The 6947-nt window shown below is 40.8% G+C and overlaps 1 long non-coding RNA gene across 3 annotated transcripts; it reads right to left on the bottom strand.

Moving 5' to 3' along the window:
• Positions 1-1578: 1578 nt before the first annotated feature.
• Positions 1579-6414, bottom strand: LOC139838667 (uncharacterized). Of its 3 annotated transcripts, XR_011756482.1 has the most exons (6): positions 6322-6414; positions 6050-6190; positions 5450-5623; positions 3190-3230; positions 2126-2198; positions 1579-2051 (listed from the first exon to the last, which is right to left on the bottom strand). It is a non-coding gene; the product is annotated as an uncharacterized lncRNA (long non-coding RNA). The 3 variants fall into 3 exon arrangements; XR_011756484.1 differs by lacking the exon at positions 3190-3230; XR_011756485.1 differs by lacking the exons at positions 1579-2051; positions 2126-2198; positions 3190-3230 and adding exons at positions 4790-4818; positions 4928-5055.
• Between the last annotated feature and the right edge of the window lie 533 nt (positions 6415-6947).

The following is a 6947-nucleotide window of genomic DNA, read 5'->3' on the forward strand; positions in this document are numbered from 1 at the left end:
GAAACGGTCACCGAAGCCATATTGTCGAAGCGCCTCGAAGAGGAAGGGCCATGACAGGGAGTCGAAGGCACGGGCCAGGTCAAGCTTGATCAGCGGGCGTGGGCTCCTCGGTTGGTGCGACGAGCGAGCGCTCTGGCGAACTAGGACGAAGTTGTCGTGGAGGCTTCGACCGGCGATGAACGCGTTCTGGATGGGGCGGCGATGAACGCGTTCTGGATGGGGCTGACCAGCTTGTCAAGCTTGGGGGCGAGGCGTAAGGCGAGGACTTGGGCGAAGAGCTTGGCCACAAGGTGTATGAGGCTGATCGGCCGATAGTCACGTAATGTGCTAGCACCGGCGTGCTTGAGTAGCAACGGAAATCAAACCCAATAATATTGAGTATATGTTCTCCTTGTTTTCTACATGCACTTAGCTCATTGGGGGTGAAATAATTAAAGATGAGAGATGCATCTTTCCAATGCATTTTTACACCACTTCATAATTTGTCTTGGAAAACCCACGTGTACACTTATTTATGGACGGAGGGAGTATATCAAAGAACGCACATAGTAAAGCTACACATGTTTTTCAGGAGGACAACAATACGAAATTATGTTTGTATAATACATCTGCAACATGTTTAGTTTAACAAGATGCAACATGATGCCCTAGCTTTGAGCCTTATCATCTCCGACCCAAAAAAAAAACAGGAAAAGGCCAGATCGAGAGTAGATCTCTCGGTACTAAGTTATCTTAAATAATCCAGCAATAGAGATGCCATCCTATATGCCCCATTGGTCAAGAATTTATCAAACCATCAGCAAGCTAGACAAATTATCAAGATGAAACAGGAAACATCACGGTATAATACGATGGACCTGATCCACCTAGCGAACCAAAAGAGAAAAACATAGCTGCTCTAGTTGCAACTCCAACATCATCAAAGCTCATTCTTGGACTTTTGACATATAAGTGCACAACATATTCAAAATAGCTTTTCCGGACTTTTGACATGTAAGTGCACAACATATTCAAAATAGCTTTTCCGGTCAACTTAAACACAAATAGTAACATTTAAAATTAGAAAGGGAACCACACTAATGGCAGAGTCCACTATTAGTTCAAGTTTGGGGTCTCTACTCTCTACTGCCATATTCCACTATGTATTACATCATTTCGGAAAAAGTATGAGTGCAATGCTTCAGTTCAATATTAAAGTTTCATTTACCTTACCTTTTATGATCCCTATGCAAATGCCATTCTTGTTGAAATGAAACGTGTGACATTACAATTTTTCTTTGGATATATAGTTATATACTCATTCACTCTCCCTATCTCTCTATGCGTGTGATATAGTTAAGTTCACAGGATACTATAAATTTGATTAGTTTAATGCATCAAATAGATTTTCGTCAATCAGTTTCTACCAAAGACGTCATCTTCATTCTTCTTGAAGCAAAAAATAAAAGGCACTGGAACCTGATACATTTTCATCTAGACAATGAATGAGCTTTGCTAAGCATACTAATTGTGTAGTTTACTAGCGCTGTGTGAATTGGAGGTCAACGGTCTCCATCAACTCTGACTTTCAGGTAAAAATGCAAAAACAATGTCATGGCGTTGAAGACAAACGGTATCAGCAAGTTTGGCCCGACAAATAATATACAAATCAAAGATGGCATGTACAAGAGTAACCATGTCCAGAAGATGCCAACTCCAAACTTCAAAGAGACGAAACATACACTTGGGTTTCCAAACATGCTTTAAAATCAACTACTTGCTAAATTAACAATCAAACAGTGATTACTGTTTGCACTTACTAAATGGAGATTATCAAACCACCAAAATGACATGGAGTTAAGGGTTTCATTATTGACCTTTTTGAGTTACTCTTACCAATTGCTCAGGGCATGGTCGCCGGAAGACACCGGGCAGCAGCGCTAGGTGAACGCCGGGTCATAGGAGGCAGGCAACCACCAGCAGGACCTGAAGGCGTTGGTCGTGAGCTGCAGGGCCATGGGCACCATGAAGAAGAATTCGCCCACAGACAGCCTCCAAAACAGCAGAATGGCCTGAAGAAAACTTCAATTACCGCACATCCGAGCCAAGCAGGTTATAGGGAGGGAAAAGAGAGAAAGTTGCTTACTTTTTCTTCCAAGACAGCGGGAGGCTCGAGTAGGATGGTGCGCAGTGCGCCCCTAGATATTCAGCGGAAAAATCTGCAGTAACAATTACTAGTCAAAGTTCCATAATAAACACTACTAGTTGGACAACAACAGCAACTAGATACTAACCAGTGAGAGGCTAACTTTACATATGAAGCAATACATACATCCTAATACAAGTTGTTCCCGTGCATCACGGTAATCATTTCTGGTGTATGTATGGCACTCAATGAATTATGATGTATATAAACCAGACATGCAAATAGGTATTCAGCGGCAAGCATGATTATGAACACTATCAGCAAAACTTCACGGGCGAACCTGGGCGGTCGACCCCTAGCAAAAATGATAATTCAGACTACCCCTTAATATATTACTCGTCCGTCCCTTCTTCTACAGGAGCTTCGTTTGAGACGATCAGGTTTTCTCTCTTGACTGCAATCCTGCACTTGGACGCAGATCTGGCTGGGTGTGTGGCCGTGGGGGTTGGCCGGTGGCATGGTTGGCGGCGGCGGAAAGCCAAAGATTGATCAATGGTTGCGGCTCGTCTATTTGATGGCAATCTCGTTTGTGCCAACCTGTAAATTTATCCTTATCTACTGCAGTCACCACATCCACCTATTTTGAGATTTCTTTTAGTTATGATTCTTGCATCTTATAGTTGGGGCAAGATCTAATTAGGTTCTAAATCATGAAGAGGTACAACTAATTAATTTTGAGGATATTTTTATGAAATGCAGCAGCGAAAAGAATCAATAGGATTGATTTGAAGCAGTCAAACTCTATGGTTAAGTAATATACTTTGGTACAGTTTCTTGTTCTTTTCAAGTAGCTTATATATTGATAATTCGAAAAATAAGCTTTTATATATTGATGTTAAAAATGCATTTTGTAAGATATTGTATATTACGATTTGGCAAGCCAAAAAATATGCATGCCATTTTGCATATTCACACACACACACACACACACACACGGTTACTAATACTTGGCAAACCAAATCGCAGATAAACAGACAGCATGTATCCCTATATACAGAACCTACATGAGGCTCTCAATTGGCCTCTCGTGCTGTTCAAGAAAGATCTGCACAGGAGAAAAGGTTCACACACTTTGTTAATGCCTCGGTCAATCAAACAAGACCTCAATGAACAAACATGTGGATGCAGAAATAACGAAGATGGTAGTAGAAAGGGAGACACATGTGCAGCATCAATGATGGTACCTGCATGATGTTTGCCACTATGGCGACGACTACTCGACAATAATTACAAGGACCAACAGATTACATTGGCCACGACCGTAGCGAGCCGCAGCTGCATCATGCTGGACACCGAAGAAGCCGGAGGCGATGCGACGATCGGCGAGGAGTTTATGTCAGGTCCTTGTTGCTTCATCCAAACAAGCATCTCATGCTATAAGTCACCAACTTGCATCTCATGCTCCAAAGCACCAATATGATCCTAGAACCTGAGACACAATAGCATAGCAGATCAAATCTACAAAGTCTGGAAATACTCTAGCAATGAAGATACGGAACATACAAATTAGTTCAGCACTTGAAGGGATTTGGTATGGCATCGACAACAATATTCACGTATGTCCGTGTATATGCATATAAATACATATCAACACAAAATATAAGTGTTACATGTAATAAAGGCACCAAGTAACCTGCAAATGCTACATTTCCAAATCAGATTGATATATCAAACTGTTCCATAAGATGAGCATTACTACTGTGTTGCTACATGTTAATTTTTTCAAATTGCTTTGCTTTATTTTTTGAGTGTTATTTACCTGGAAATTAAAGTAAGAAAACAAAGTACCCAATACATATTTCAGCTAGAAAATTCAGCATGTCCTAATGCTGTCTTTGGACAGCCAGATCACATAGGAGACAATATACTTCAAAATTGAACAAGATGCACACTTAGGGGACATCCAACCATAAAATTCAAGTCAGGGAGCAGGAAAATAGTCATTCATCTTAAGCATCGACAAACATCACTTACTACTGCAACAACCAAGTCCTAGTTATACAACTACCAAAACTGAACCTAAACTTTAATCACAGGTTCATAAAAACATGCACTAATATTTGCAAAATTTGATAAATAATTTCCTCATACGGGATAATTGTACAAATAGAGATCATCTAGTAACAAACGGCATCGTAGGCATTAGTCTAAACAAGCCTTAAAAAGATTTAGCAGCTAAAGAATTATCACAAATATGAGCCCACGCTGTCAAAAGTGAAAAGGTGAATCACACAAAAGAGATATATGCCCAAAAAAGCTAATGGTACAAGCTCCAAATGATAATGACATTGCCATGCCAAATTGTACCTCAATAGTGCAGCAGACTTGGTTCCCTGCATTCGGCCCATCCAAAGCTAATACGCCACAATTCATACAGGATGTTTCTCCAAGTGCTAGTGTAATTATAAGAGAAGCAAGCACACGAAAAGCGGTGGATGTAGCTGTGAGACATGATTACGCATGCCTACGAGTTCATAAAATCATGCTAGCGGTAATCAAATAGTGTATTATTAAAACAATATTGCAGAGGAGACGTTACATCAGCTAAAGATTACATCGATAAAAGAAGCCCAAAAGAGTTTACCTTCGACCAGCACTACATCGCCTCGCATTTCCATGTTAGCAGCTCCATTCTACATGACATCATAAAGGATAGTAAAAAAATGGTAAATGTAGCAGTCCAAGAAAGTCAATCAAACATGTAGCTAGTTTAACTTCCACGATAGCCATATGATCGAGTACCATCACCCTCAGAATCAGAATTGATGCTGATGCAATCATTATCTTGGCCTCTATATGCCTGCTGCCTTAATTCCTTAATTATTTTATTGATCTCATCCATTTTCATGGTATGGAACCTCATAAAAGCCCTACAGAAATACATGTGTACCAATGTAAAGAACGTTAATATTAACCACTAGACAAGTAGCATGGATTTACTAGCAGAAGGAAGCATCCATACATTTTTCAGAATAATGTCTTAGAACTACCATTTTCATCAAAAATTTAATGGTGACGCCCGAAATAGTAGCTTCACATGACACAACTATGTTATACCATGCACAACACGTTTTAGGATGTATAATAGATCTAGCGAATATTTTTTGCATCCTTTTACTGAAACACTTAAATTAGCCTTACAAGTCAACCATATAAGATAAATAGTTGGTTGCAACCTTTTGGTCAGCACCTTGAGGAGTTGATGCGATGACCCTTAGTTCTTACATGATAAAAACACTTAGTAGAGCCACGACATGATCATACCAGCGTGTGACATTGACAAGGCTTGATTTGGGAGCAAATGAGAGTGCAGTGTACACAACCATGTCATCTTTTGCCGACATTGAGAGCTCTCCCTCGGCCATGTGTCCTGGTGGTTGTCGCCCCGCTGCCGGCATGCAGCTTCCTTCGGGCCCCATGATTGTGGCTGACCTGTCCCTGGGGAAAGGCACAGCAACAAAATTAATTCAGTATAGCAAATACTAAACAAAAGATACATACTACTTGGAACGGGCCTGTATAAAAAAAATTGGACTGCATAAGTTGACACAAAAAAAGTTCAGATAGAGAATCAAACTAGTTGTCCAAATTGAGGATTCTCTGATCATTTTATGAACAAGAAAATCAACTCTCATAGCCCAACACTTTTTCCACACCAAAACCGAATCAGGCTAGTTATCCAATTTCAGGATTCTATGAATAACAAAATCACTGCCTGCATTGGAATTTTGCAGCATGTTCCCCTCTCATAGCCGATCACTCAATTTTTCCCCACACTAAATTTGAATAGAATCAGGGCAGCCCATGCGCAGAAATGAGATGGGATCTTGCTAGGAAATAGTTAGATGGGCAAACGAAACGGACCTTGATGGTGATCGCCCTCAGTGGCACTAAAGTCGGAGTCGCCGTACCCGGTGCCGATGCTGAGTGCCCCTTCCTTGTACACGTGTCCTGGTGTCCGGCATGCAACGCCCTTCGGTCTCCATGATTGTGGTAGATCTATCCCTGGTGAAAGGCATATTTTAATTTTAAAATAGTCTCCGTACAAATTCACCATGATAGAGCACAAGTTCACATGCGCAGAAAACAATGAACAAAGGGGGAGAGGAAGAAGAAGAGGAGAAGCGATTGCTTACCAGAGAAATCCTAACTGGGTCCATCATCGTGTTACCTGCCACCCACGTCCTTCACAGCCATCACAGCATCAACGCTACATATATTTGTGCTGTCAAGAATCAAACATCAGTATGTGGCTATGAGAAAAGAAAAAATCCTAGTCATGTACTAACTTGTTTGACAACAACTTTGGACCTGCCATGATCAAATATTTCCACATGCAAAAACAGTCTATTAATTGTTCAACCCCTTGCTAAAACAACTTGGTCTTTTAGTTGAATAAAGAAATTCCATGCGGCTCCTTATTGGATTAAACAAAATTTTCCAACATAAGTTTAGGTACACTGGCGGGGAGGCAGCAGACCCTTTTCTGGTGACTGGAATAAGTTTCTCTTCCTCTTTATACGAAATCAAAACAGACCACCACCTAATTCCTTGCCATGTACATTCAACAGAAGAGCACAATAACATACACAAGTACAGCGACATGTATGTATATACCTTTAGATTATTCTTCAGAGTCAAAATCTATCTCATCTACATCGACCGGCTGGAAGAGCTTGTAACCAGAGAAAAAGACACAGGAGGAGTCTGAGGTGTGCAAGGGCTCAAACACTTTCTCAATGGCCATGGAGGTGGCATCCGG

Source organism: Lolium perenne, chromosome 3 (genome assembly GCF_019359855.2).
Source record: "Lolium perenne isolate Kyuss_39 chromosome 3, Kyuss_2.0, whole genome shotgun sequence".
NCBI classification, from domain to species: domain Eukaryota; kingdom Viridiplantae; phylum Streptophyta; class Magnoliopsida; order Poales; family Poaceae; genus Lolium; species Lolium perenne.